We start from the raw sequence: 14,679 nt of genomic DNA on the forward strand, positions 1-14,679 counted from the left end.
TCGACTACAGAAGCTATACACCTTGTTAGGAGGTTGGTGGAACTGTACAGAGAGAGGAAGAAGGATATGCACATGGTCTTTATTGACCTATAGAAAGCGTACGACAAGGTTCCTAGAGAAGTTCTCTGGAGAAGCCTGGAGGCAAAAGGTGCGTCGGTTCCCTACATTATGGCGATTAAGGACATTTATGATGGGGCTAAGACTCGGGTTAGGACAGTAGGAGGCGACTCTGAGCATTTTACGGTTGTAATGGGGTTACACCAAGGTTCTGCGCTCAGTCCATTCTTATTCGCCCTGGTGATCGACGCGTTAACACACCATATTCAAGGGGAGGTGCCATAGTGCATGCTATTCGCCGATGACATTGTTCTGATTAATGAGTCGCGAGCCGATGTTAATGAGAGGCTAGAGTTTTGGAGATAGGCTCTTGAGTCTAAGGGTTTCAAGTTGAGCAGGACGAAGACGGAATACCTGGAGTGTAAATTCAGCGCTGAGCTAGGGGAAGTGGGCGTGGATGTGAGGCTTGAATCACAGGTTATCCCGAGTAGAGGCAGCTTAAAGTACCTTGGTTCGGTTATCCAGTGGGGAGGGGAGATTGACGAGGATATCGCACACCATATTGGGGTAGGATGGATGAAGTGGAGGTTAGCATCTGGAGTCCTGTGTGACAAGAGAGTGCCACCAATACTCAAAAGTAAGTTCTATAAAGCGGTGGTTAGACCGGCCATGTTGTATGGGGCTGAGTGTTGGCCCGTTAAGAACTCACATATCCAGAAGTTGAAAGTAGCAGAAATGAGGATGTTGAGGTGGATGTGCGGGCACACTAGGATAGATAAGATTAGGAATGATGTTATTCAGGAGAAGGTGCACGCGACTCCCATTGATGACAAGATGCGGGAAGCGAGGCTTAGATGGTTCGGACATGTTCAAAGGAGAAGCCCAGATGCTCCGGTACGGAGGTGTGAGCGGCTAGTTGTGGAGGGCACGAGAAGAGGTAGAGGGAGGCCTAATAAGTATTGGGGAGAGGTGATCAGACAGGATATGGCGAGGCTCCAGATTTTCGAGGACATGACACTTGATAGGAAGATGTGAAGGTCGAGTATTAGAGTTGTAGGTTAGGATGTAGTTGAGTCTTGACTTACTTCGTACCATTGTAGGACTAGCCACGTAGGGTTTTCGTCTAGGATAGCTAGTGACAATGTTGTGTTTTACTACTTCACTTTTCAGTGCATGTCCTATTTACTAGCTATTGTTTTTGCTTTGCATCTTTTTTTTGCATTTCATGGTGTTCCTATTTTTCCTATGATTGCTGTGGTGATACTAATATTGTCTCCTCTTGTCGTTTTGTCGTTTGTTTTCTTGAGCCGAGGGTCTTTCGGAAACAACCTCTCTACTCTTGTGGGGTAGGGGTAAGATCTGCGTACACACTACCCTCCCCAGATCCCATTAGTGGGATTTTACTGGGTTGTTGTTGTTGTTGTTGTTGTTGTTAATGTAAGTGGCCTTCCTTAGCCTCATCACTACTTCGTCGAGGTTAGGCTCGGCACTTGCCCGTACATGGGGTCGGTTGTACTGATACTACACTCTGCACTTCTTGTGCAGATTTTGGAGTTGGTCCCAGCGGCGTACCTTAGACTTGCTCGGATTTTAGCTACCCAGAGGAGACTTGAGGTATAACTGCACGGCGTCTGCAGTTCTGAAGTCCCCGTCTACTTTACTTTAGCTGTGTGTTTGTTTTTAGACAACTTTATTTTATTCAAACCCTTTATTCGTATTATTATTGAAACTCGTGTACTTGTGACACCAATTCTGGGATGGTATTTAGACACCGTTATTTTATGGATTTTTCACAACATTTCAGACTTTACTTCCGCATTTAATTCTTTGTTATTAATAAATTTAAAAATTATTTTAAAATGGATAATATTATTCTAACGTTGGCTTACCTAACAAGTGAAATGTTAGGCGCCATCACAGTCCAAAGGTGGGAATTTAGGGTCGTGACAGTTGATATTAGAGCAATAGGTTATATAGGTCTCATGAGTATCGGTACGGAGACGTCTGTACTTATCTCTCAGAGGCTATGAAGTTTAGGAATAATATCACTTCTTTCGCATTCTGTCATGCGATTTTATTCTATCATCGATGATTGAACCATTCTACTCTTATTCTCTCGCAGATGGTGAGAACACGTAATACCTCTACTGATGGACAGGGACCAGATCCCCCAGTGGCAACTATGGCCAGGGGTAGAGGTCGAGGTCGAGGTCGTGCTAGAGGCCGAGGCAGAGGCAGAGGCGAAGCTTAGTATTGAGCTCGAGCAGCAACACCTATTGTAGAACCTAAGGTGGACCTTCAGGAGGAGGTTCCAGCTCAAAATGTACCAATTGGACCAGTTCAGGTCCCGGAAGGATTCATAGCCACTCCAGTGCTTCAGGATGCTCTAGTCCGTTTGGTGAGTCTTATGGAGAGCGTGGACCAGAATGATACATTTGCAGTGGCACCAGCTATCTCACAAGCTGGGGGAGGAGCACAAACTCCCACTACTCCCACTCTGGAGCAGATGGCTCCCCAGAATCAGGCTCCAACAGCCCCGCCAGTTGGGGTAGTTTAGCTAGTTGTTGCGGCACAGACCGGTGATAGGCCCGCCATGTCTTTTGAGGCCTTATTAAGACTGGATAAGTTTACTAAGCTCTTTCCAGTTCACTTCAGTGGTACACCTCTTGAGGACCCACAATATTATCTTGACCGTTGCCTCGAGGTGCTGCGGAACATGGGTATAGTTGAGACCAATGTGGTTGACTTTGCTGTATTTCAGATGACGGGTTCCGCCAGGAGGTGGTGGAGATATTATACATTGAATAGACCAGTTGGATCACCTGCACTTACCTGGGAGCAGTTCTCTCAGCTATTTCTAGATAAGTTCCTTCCTATCACATTGATGGAGGATTACCGCAGGCAATTTTGGCGTCTACAGCAGGGCAGTATGACTGTTACTCAGTATGTATCCCATTTTGTGGATTTAGCCCGTCATGATCTCCTTTTACTACCTACTGAGGGAGAGAGTGTGAGGAGGTTTATTAAGGGATTCACTCACCCTATTAGGCTTCAGATGGACAAGGAGGCTGGAAGTGAGATTTCCTTTCAGGCGGCTGCTAATTTTTCGAGGAGGATCGAGATGTTTCTTGCACAGGAGAGAGGGCAGAGGTCTGATAAGAGGCCTCGTCAGTTCGGTGGGTTCAGTGGTGCCTCGTCTGGAGGCAGGGGTAATTTTGGCAGGGGTCATTCTCCAAGACCATTTCATTCAGCGCTTCAGGCATCTCACGGTGCTTCAGGTAGTCATGGTCCTATTATGCCTTACTATGGGCAGCCAATAATTAGTGCACATTCAGCTCCTATCAATTCACCACCACTCCAGAGTTACTATAACGGTTATCCGGCTCATTCGGGCAGCTTCAGCTTTAGCAGCCACGACATCAGGATGGGTGTTATGAGTGTGGGAACATTGGTCACATCAGGAGGTATTGCCCTAGGTCGGCGAATAATAGATCTCGACAGGATTCCCGTGCCAACATACCGGCACCGGTTGCTTCACCGCCTGCTCATCCAGCTAGAGGTAAGGGTCATCCAGCTAGAGGTAGAGGTACGACTATTAGAGGTGGAGGCCAGCCAATTAGAGGCCATCCCGGAGACGCAGTTCAGAGTGGTGGGGCCCAACCCCAATTTTATGCTTTTCCAGCTAGGCCTGTGGCTGAGTCATCTGATGCTGTGATCACAAGTATTATTCTAGTTTGCCATAGAGATGCTTCAGTTCTATTTGATCCAGGATCTACCTATTCCTATATGTCCTCTTATTTTGCTTCATAATTAGTTGTGCCTTATGATTCTCTGAGTGCTCATGTGTATGTATCTACACCAGTGGGAGACTCTGTTGCAGTAGATCATGTCTATCGTTCGTGTGTGGTTACTATTGATAGTCTTGGGACTAGTGTGGATCTTCTACTTCTTGATATGGTAGATTTTGATATCATCTTGGGTATGGATTGGCTGTCACCTTATCATGCTATATTGGATTGTTATGCCAAGACGGTGACCCTAGCCATGCCGGGGTTACCTCGATTAGAGTGGAAATGAACTCTTTTTCATTCTACCGGCATGGTTATTTCTTATATGAAGGCTCGGTGTATGGTCAAGAAAGGGTGTCTAGCCTATTTGGCTTATATTCGCAATTCCAGTGCGGATGTTCCTTCTATGGAATTAGTACCAGTTGTTTGTAAATTTCCAGAAGTATTTCCTTCAGATTTGCCGAGGATTCCACCCGACAAAGATATTGACTTCTGTATTGATTTGGTTCTGGGCACTCAACCCATTTCTATCCCACCATACCGTATGGCCCCGCCGAGTTGTAAGAATTGAATTAGCAGTTACAAGACTTGCTTGATTAGGGATTCATTAGACTTAATGTCTCACCATGGGGTGCACCAGTATTATTTGTAAAGAAGAAAGATGGCTCTATATGGATGTGTATAATTTATCGGCAGTTGAACAAGGCCACTATCAAAAACAAATATTTGTTGCCAAGAATTGATGACTTATTTGATCAGCTTCAGGATGCCAAGGTATTTTCGAATATCGATTTGAGGTTTGGTTATCATCAGTTCAATATAAGGGCATCTGATGTCCCTAAGTCAGATTTTCGGACTCGGTATAGGCATTACGAATTCCTAGTGATGTCATTTGGGTTGACAAATGCCCCAGCAGCATTTATGGATTTGATGAATCGGGTGTTCAAGCCCTATTTGGATTCTTTTATGGTTGTATTCATTGATGATATCTTGATTTACTCCAGCAGTTGAGAGGTGCATGAGCAACATCTTTGGAGTGTGCTTCATACTTTGAAGAATAATCAATTATATGCCAAATTTTCAAAATGTGAGTTTTGGTTAGACTCAGTTGCCTTTTTGGGGCATGTTGTATCGACAGAAGGCATAAAGGTGGATCCTAAGAAGATTGAGGCTATTATTATGATTCATTGATAAGAATATACACTTACGCTGCTTTACTTACTGTTCATCACTGTTCATCGCTGCTTGTTCCATCCTCTACTGTTCTTATTAATTAACCTCGAGATTATCTCGAATCGAGGTTGTAATGACTCGACCGGTCATTTTGAGCATTTGCGCTCCTTTAAACTATTTGAAGTCTTGAATAACTTCCTATGAGGTATTATGACTTGTGTGAATTGTCAGTTTTGGTTTAAAGGTATTTTGAAGTTAGCTTAGAAGAATGAATTTCATGTTGGAAGCTTAAGTTGAAATAGTTGACCGGATGTTGACTTATGTGTAAACGACACCAGAATAGAGTTTTGATGATTCTAATAGCTCCGTATGGTGATTTAGGACTTAGGAGCGTGTCCGAAAAATTATTTGAAAGTCCGTAGTAGAATTTGGCTTGAAATGGCTAAAATAGTTGGATGTTTGACCGGGGAGTTGACTTTTTGATATCGGGATCGAAATCTGATTCTGGAAATTTGAATAGCTTCATTATTTCATTTATGACTTGTGTGCAAAATTTAAAGTCATTCCAGATTGATTCAATATGTTTCGGCACAAGATATAGAATTTGAAAGTTCAAAGTTCATAGATTTTGATTTGAGATGTGATTCGTCGTTTTGATGTTGTTTAATATGATTTGAGGCCTCGAGTAGGTTCGTGTTATGTTATGGAACGTGTTGGTATATTTGATTGAGGTCCCTAGGGGCTTGGTTGTATTTTTGGATCATTGGTTGAGAGATTAATAAAGTTAAAAAATTTGGGAGTTTGGCCATAGTCAATATCGGGTCAAGACGACCTCTTTTTAGCGTTTTGAGTGCGCGAGCAGGTCCGTAGCGTGTCTTATTGTCACAACCCAAAATCTCACTCGTCGTGATGGCGCCTATCTCAATACTAGGCAAGACAAAAATCTCAATAAAACACCATATCTTTTAATTTGAAAACAAAATAATTAAATTCAGTGGAAGAAATCTCACAATTTCAAATAAAACACTCCCAAAACCCGATGTCACTGAGTACATGAGCATCTAAATGAATACAAAGTCTGACTGATAAACATCACTGTCTGAAGTATAGAACAGTACAATAACTAAACAGGAAGGGAATCAAGTCTACGATCGTCAAGCAGCTACCTTGATACTCTCCAACAGAAATAACTCTGAATTATAGCAGTCGTCGTATCCGGGAGCACCTGAATCTGCACACGAGGTGCAGAGTGTAGTATGAGTACATCTAACTCAATAAGTAACAAGGCTAACCTCTGGGCTGAAAGAAATGATGAGCTCCGCAAGTACAATCCAGTAAAATTAATGGTACAGAAATGTAGGCATACTTTCAAGTTCAACAGTTAAACTCAGTACAAGTGAAATAGATCAATACTGCATGATATGAGGCATATGACATCTCAGTAGAAAGACCTCATGTAAATACTGGTCACAAATTATTCGGTCACTTGGTACTGTTTATGGCCAATCTAGCCTAGGGGTGTTCCAACCCGTATATATATGCTCATCGACTGACAGTCAGTCACCCAGTACCGTATAAGGCCAATCCAGCCCTGGGATAATTTATCCCCAAATATAAATGATACGGACAAGATCCATGTCCAGGTAAACTCATTACAATACAAATAAGTAAGGCAAGTCCATGCCCTGGGAAATCCATCACGAATATATATATATAATCATCGTAAGTAAGGCAAGTCCATGCATCCCAAATATATATATAAGCAGTAAGTAAGGCAAGTCCATGCCCTGGGAAGTCCATCCCGAATATCGATGATCATCTACGCTCACTGGGGGTGTGTACAGACTCCGGAGGGGCTCCTTCAGCCCAAGCGTAATACAAAGCCAATGTGGCCTACTGCAGGCGGGCAGTCCTGATCCGTATAATAATAAAGCCTATAAGGCCTGCTGCAGGCTGGCAACCTTGATCCATAAAATAGTAAAGCCAATAAGGCCTGCTGCAGACGGGCATCCCCGATCCATAAAATAGTAAAGAAAAAGCCATTCTGGCCTACTGCAGCCGGACAGCCCCGGTCCATTTAATAATAACATATATAAAGCCAATGGCCTGCTGTGTTGCGCAGCTCAATCCCATAAATATCCTCACAATGAACAATTATTACTGAGTGTGAAATGTATATTTTAGAACAATTAATTCAACAGCATCATGACCCCATGTGTCCTAAAATATCGGCACATAGCCTAAACATGATCTTTATTACCAGCCTCAGCTAAATTCCTCTAACACGTGCCACATGTTCAGATAATCATATGATTCTTTAATTTTACTACTTCACAGAATTTATTCAAGAAACACTTTCTGTGGTGCTCATCTATATGTTCGTCACCTATCATGCGTGTCACCTCCAAATAATTCATATCATACCAAATTCGGGGATTCATACCCTTAGAACCAAGTTTAGAAGTGTTACTTATCTCAAATCGTGAAATTCTTTACTCCGCTATGCTTTTGCCTCGTGAATTGGCCTCCAAACGCCTCGAATCTAGCCACAAATAATTAGTTTCAGTCAATAAAAATGATATGAATTAACTCCATAAGAAAATATAAATTTTCCATCAAAATCCAAAATTTCACCCAACTATCGCCCGTGGGGCCCACGTCTCGGAACCCGACAAATGTTACAAAATCTAGAAGCCCATTCAACCACGAGTTTAACCATACTAAGTTTACCAAAATCTGACCCCAACTCGACCCTCAAATCTTCAATTTAAACCAAGAAGGTTTTCAAACTTTCCCAACTCAATTCACCAATTAAATGATAAAATCAACCATGGATTCGGGTAATCTAACCTATATTGAGTTAAGAACACTGACCCTTCAAATCTGAGGTCGTATACACATAAGTCAATATCCGGTCAACTATTTCAACTTAAGCTTCCAACATGAAAGTTAATTCTTCCAAGCTAACTCCGAAATACCTTAAAACCAAAACCGATAATTTATACAAGTCATAATACCTCGTAGGAAGTTATTCAATACTTCAAATAGTTAAAAGGAGCGTAAATTCTCAAAACGACCGTTCGGGTCGTTACAACCTCCCCACTTAAACAGACGTTCGTCCTCGAACGTGCCAGGATTTGTTTCCAAGCCACCATAACACTATTCCATCTTACCATGCACGTACCCGGGGGTGATCTCACGTCACCCTATTCTATATAGGCCTTACCACACAACATAACTGAAAATCATTAATTTAACCTTAGCCCAAAAACCATAGAGCCAAATTTCTAACATCTAGAATTCTTTTCAATACCTGAATCTCACTTCTATCCACTGTATAAGTATGAACAAGTTGTATCCAGCCATAACCATAGTCCCAGATAAACTCACTTTCTATGCCGACCTTCAATATTATCCTCCCAATATACCGGAATCCAACCTGATAGTATCCATTCTAGGTCCAATGATCTTATATTATTAAATACAACTATCTTATTGACATGCCACACCAATACAACTTAATCCACAACTGCGCAACTTTTTACCCAAAAATGAAAAATGTCTCAAAGTAGAGAACCGTATTGTAAGTTCAACAAGCACCACCACAACTGTAATGCTATAATCTCATTATATATTGTACAACTGATACATAGAAGTTTAATAACAGTAACCAGCTCTTTTAGAGCTCACATTAGTATCACTCGCACGGACAACTCACGTGCTAAAAAATCAATATATGGATCTGCACAGACAACTCACATGCCAATAACGTAATCCGCCAGGCATGGTCACAGGCCTCCAGTCCAAGCATATCATAGAGGAGCAATCAAATAAGTACACATATACATGATAAACGAAATAGGATTCACATGCTCCTCGACTTGTATAAATAACACGCCATAGCGTAAGCATGTGCAAAGTCTGGCGTCACACTTCAAATTGGCAAGTTAACTCAAAGATAGTAACTACCCCATTATTCAGGGGAACTAATCTCTTTGAAACCTCAAATGTAGCCCAGATAGTTCTCAACAAAGGTACGACCACGAGAAACGTTGTAACTTTACGCTTAACAGACAACTCTAGGCATATCATAGCCTAGCATTCTTTTGAGTATGAGTATTTGCCCTGATACCAGCACATTGGATCAAACCTCACATATATGCATACTTATAGCGCGTAGCTATCACAAATAATTAACGCAACTAGTGCCTCCACTGAGTAAAAACAAAATACTCACCTCAAACAGGCCGCAACCTAAAATAATATACTTCTGAGGACTCCAGTATCCAAATTCATCAAACACACTGCTATGCTCAAATCTAAATTGTACCTCCCGAACAAGCCGAAGGACATGTACTCCTTTAACACAATCAACACTCAAATAAGTAACCCTACCTTAACACAACCAATCAATTTCATACTTCGTGTGCACTACACTCTTCAAAATAACAACTTACTCATTCCATAATTTTCATACTTTACTCGAGTCATCCCCGATCTCAACCTCTGCAAGTCATAACTAATCAACAAGTATGCCTCAGACCAAAACCAATACCACACCTAATCGTGCAATCAAATCGTAGATAACAGACTTTCCCACTTGGCCCAAGGCCATATAATAAAACATCAGATATCTCACCATACCCAGTTAATATCTAAATTGACCATGCTAAGAAATAAAAGGCCAACTCAGGTTTAGTCCCCCAATAATTGCCACACATGACCGATACACCCGGTACACAATTATAGTATCACCCTTCGGCATAGATACATGAACAGGTGAACTAAGGACTCACATGACATATCCAGAAATGAACAAAATATGATGAAACCAGGGTCAAATAATATAGATGCCTCCCTGTGACACACTGAGACAATACCTGTGATCACTGTATTTGAAGCAACAACATCTGGCCTGACAGGAAAAGCGTAGAATCGGCCCTGACTGCCACCTGATCGGCCTCCTCCTCTTGGGTGACCCCTATCTGTCTGAGCTCCACCCTGAGCTGGTGGAACGGGTGGTGGAGCAACTGGTACAAAAGTAGTAGCTTGACTCTTCTGCTGAACTGTACCTTGCGTACTGCGGGGACAATATTTCCTCACATGGCCCAGCTCCCCACACTCATAGCACTCCATCTCAAAGAATGGTGGTGAGTCTTGAGGCGGACCTCGGGAACCAGAATAATTACCAGAAGGACCTGGTACATATAATGCTTGAACTGATGGTGTACGAAGCGTACTCGGGGCTGGAAGTGCACTGCGAGATGACTGACTCTGAGGAGAACTGTATGAACCATGGTTAGATGATGCACCACTGTGAACTAAATGACTCGTTTGAGCGTGTCTGTAAGAACGACCCCTACCGCGGTAAAAATGACACCCTGAAGGAACACCGCTGTAATCACTTGGACCACGAGGCCTCTTAGCCTCTCTCTCTCTCTCTCTCCAAGTTCCTGGCTACGAACCATCTTTATCTACCGAGCAATGTCCACAACCTAATCAAAAGTAGCACCAGATACTCTTTCCCTAGTCATAAGTAACTACAGCTGATATGTGAGGCCATCAATGAACCTCCTAATACTTTCCCTATTAGTGGAAACCAACCAGACTGTGTGACGAGCCAACTCAAAAAATCTCATCTCGTACTGTCTCACGGACATATCACCTTGGCGAAGCTGCTCAAACTGTCTGTGCAGCTCCTCTATGCGGGACTGAGGCACGAAATTCTCCAAAAAGACCACGGATAACTGCTGCCAAGTAAGGGGTGTTGCGCAAATAGGCCTACGTCTCTCGTAATTCTCCCACCATCTGAGTGCAGTCCTAGAAAACTGAAAAGTAGTGAATGAGATCCCACTGGTCTCCAGAATACCTGCTGTCTAAAGCATCCGTTGACACTTATCCAGAAAATCCTGAGCATCTTCTGACTCAGTACTGCTAAATGGTAGAGGTAGAAGCCTTTCAAATCTCTCAAGTTTCCTCTGCTCATCATCTGTCATAACAGGAACTACCGGGGCCTGAACAACTACAGTCGGCTAGGCTGGTAGTGCCCCCGGTATCTGGAGTCCCTGTACTACCTAGTCTGGAGTACGGGCAACAGGGGTATGAGTACCTCCCCCGGCCTGAGAAGCAGCAGGTGCGGCCTGAGCCGAAACCACCTGAGCAAGACCAGTATAAGCTGCCAATATCTGGGCCAAAGTCTCCTGAAGGCCTGGAATCTCAATAGGTACAACTAGTGCATGAGCTGATCCTGTCGGCTTAGCTATATTCAGAATCTGCTCCTGATCCGGAGCAACTGGTGGTACTACAAGTGTTGATCCAACTGTGGTACGAGCTACACCTCAACCTCTACCTCGGCCCCGGCCTCTCGCGGCCCTAATTAGTGGCACTGGTGGCTGACCGTCTGATCCGGTAGTACGTGTCCTCACCATCTGTGAGAGAATAGAATAGCAAAAAATTAGTTTCCAGAATCAACAAATTCGCACGATAGAATAGAAGAAAGTAAAATTTTCCTAAGGGTTCGGCAGCCTCTCGAAGATAAGTACAGATATCTCCGTACCGATCCGCAAGACTCTACTAAACTTGCTCATGACTCGTGAGACCTATGTCACCTAAAGCTCTGATGCCAACATGTCACGACCCAAAATCTCACCCGTCGTGATGGCGCCTATCTCAATACTAGGCAAGCCGAAAATCTCAATAAAACACTATATCTTTTAATTTGAAAACAAAATAATTAAATTCAGCGGAAGAAATCTCACAATTTCAAATAAAACACTCCCAAAACCCGGTGTCACTGAGTACATGAGCATCTAAATGAATACAAAGTCTGACTGATAAACATCATTGTCTGAAGTATAGAACATTACAATAACTAAACAGGAAGGAAATCAAGTCTGCGATCGTCAAGTAGCTACCTTGATACTCTCAAACAGAAATAACTCTGAATTCTAGCAGTCATCGTACCCGAGAGCACCTGGATCTGCACACGAGGTGCAGAGTGTAGTATGAGTACATCTAACTCAATAAGTAACAAGTCTAACCTCTGGGCTGAAAAAAATGATGAGATCCGCAGGTACAGTCCAGTAAAAATAATGGTACAGAAATGTAGGCATACTTTCAAGTTCAACAGTTTAACTCAGTACAAGTGAAATAGATCAATACTGCATGATATGAGGCATATGACATCTCAGTAGAAAGACCTCATGTAAATACTGGTCAAAAATTATTCGGTCACTTGGTACTGTTTATGGCCAATCCAACCCAGGGGTGTGTGTGTGTGTATATATATATATATATATATATATATATATATATATATATATATATATATATATATATATATATATATATATATGCACATCGACTGACGGTCAGTCACTCAGTACCGTATAAGGCCAACCCAGCCTTGGGATAATTTATCCCCAAATATAAATGATACGAAGAAGATCCATGTCCAAATAAAACTCATTATAATACAAATAAGTAAGGCAAGTCCATACCCTGGGAAAAATCCATCCCAAATATATGTATATAAGCAGTAAGTAAGGCAATGGGAAAATCCATCCTAAATATATATATAAGCAGTAAGTAAGGCAAGTTCATGCCCTCGGAAGTCCATCCTGAATATCGATGATCATCTATGCTCACTGGGGGTGTGTACAGACTCTGTAGGGGCTCCTTCAGCCCAAGTGTAATACAAAACCAATATGGCCTACTGCAGGCGGGCAGTCCCGATCCGTATAGTAACAAAACCTATAAGGCCTGCTGCAGGCGGGCAGCCCCGATCCATAAAATAGTAAAGCCAATAAGGCCTGCTGCAGGCGGGCAGCCCCGATCTAGAACAATAATAATGTATAAAGCCATTCTGGCCTGCTACAAACGGGCAACCCCGATTCATTTAATAATAACATATATAAAGCCAAATGGCCTGCTGTGTTGCGCAACTCAATCCCATAAATATCCTCACAATGGACAATTATTACTGAGTGTGAGATGTATATTTTAGAACAGTTAATTCAACAGCATCATGACCCCATGGGTCCTAAAATATCGACACATAGCCTAAACATGATTTTTATTACTAGCCTCAGCTAAATTCCTCTAACACGTGCCACATGTTCAAATAATCATATTATTCTTTAATTTTACTACTTCACAGGATTTATTCAAGAAACACTTTCTATGGTGCTCGTCTACATGTTCGTCACCTATCGTGTGTGTCACCTCCAAACAATTCATATCATACCAAATTCAGGGATTCATACCCTCAGAACCAAGTTTAGAAGTGTTACTTACCTCAAACCGTGAAATTCTTTACTCCGCTATGCCTTTGCCTCGTGAATTGGCCTCCAAATGCCTCGAATCTAGCCACAAATAATTCGTTTCAGTCAATAAAAATGATAGAAATTAATTCCATAAGAAAATACAAATTTCCCATCAAAATCCGAAATTTTATCCGAATATTGGGGCCCACGTCTCGGAACCCGACAAAAGTTATAAAATCTGGAAGCCCATTCAACCACGAGTCTAAACATACTAAGTTTACCAAAATCCGACCCCAACTCGACCCTCAAATGTTCAATTTAAACCAAGAGGGTTTTCAAACTTTCCCAACTCAATTCAACAATTAAATGATAAAAACAACCATGGATTCGGGTAATCTAACCAATATTGAGTTAAGAACACTTACCCCCGTTGTTTTCCTTGAGAAACTCCCGAAATCGCCTCCTCCCGAGCTCCAATCCGCCAAAAACTGTCCCATTTTCAGAACTTAAGCTCACTGCCCAGGCTTTTCTTCTTCGCGAATGTGGTCAGTGCCTCGCGTTCGCGAAGCACAAAATAGTTCCCGTCCAAATTCCTCCTTCGCGAACGCGACATCACCCTCGCGTTCGCGAAGCACAAAATGCCTCTGCCTTAATGCCTTCTACGCAAATGCGTTCAACCCATCGCGAACGCGATGCTTCGTTTCCCCTCACTACGCGAATGCGACACCCCCTACTCGAACGTGTAGACCAATTGCCTGGGGTCCTCAGCTGCTTCCTCTCTTCTTCGCGAACGCGTAACACCTCTCGTGTTCGTGATGTACACCCAGTCCACCCTTCGCGAACATGTTCTTCTCTTCGCGAATGCGAAGAGAAAATATTGCCAGCCTCTCAGTTCCTCTTCGCGAATGCGAGGCTCCACTCACGAACTTGATGAAGGAAACCAGATGGTGCATCAGAAAAATTCCAGCAGAGTTCCAAGTCCATAACCCAACCCGTTAACCATCCGAAACTCACCCGAGCCCCTCGGGACCTCAACCAATTATACCAACAAGTCCTAAAATATCGTACGAACTTAGTCGAACCCTTAAATCACCTAAAACAACGCTAAAACCATGAATTACACCCCAATTCAAGCCTAATGAACTTTGAAATTTCTAATTTCTACAAACGACTCCGGAACCTATCAAATCACGTCCGATTGACCTCAAATTTTGCACACAAGTCATAAATGACATAACAGAGGTATTCAAAATTTCAGAATCGGATTCCGACCTCGATATCAAAAAGTCAACCCCCCGGTCAAACTTCCCAAAATTCAACTTTCGGCATTTCGAGCCTAATTCCGCTACGGATCTCCAAATAATTTTTCGGGCACGCTCCTAAGTCCAAAATCACCA

This window comes from Nicotiana tabacum, chromosome 23 (genome assembly GCF_000715075.1).
Source record: "Nicotiana tabacum cultivar K326 chromosome 23, ASM71507v2, whole genome shotgun sequence".
In the NCBI taxonomy this organism is placed as follows: domain Eukaryota; kingdom Viridiplantae; phylum Streptophyta; class Magnoliopsida; order Solanales; family Solanaceae; genus Nicotiana; species Nicotiana tabacum.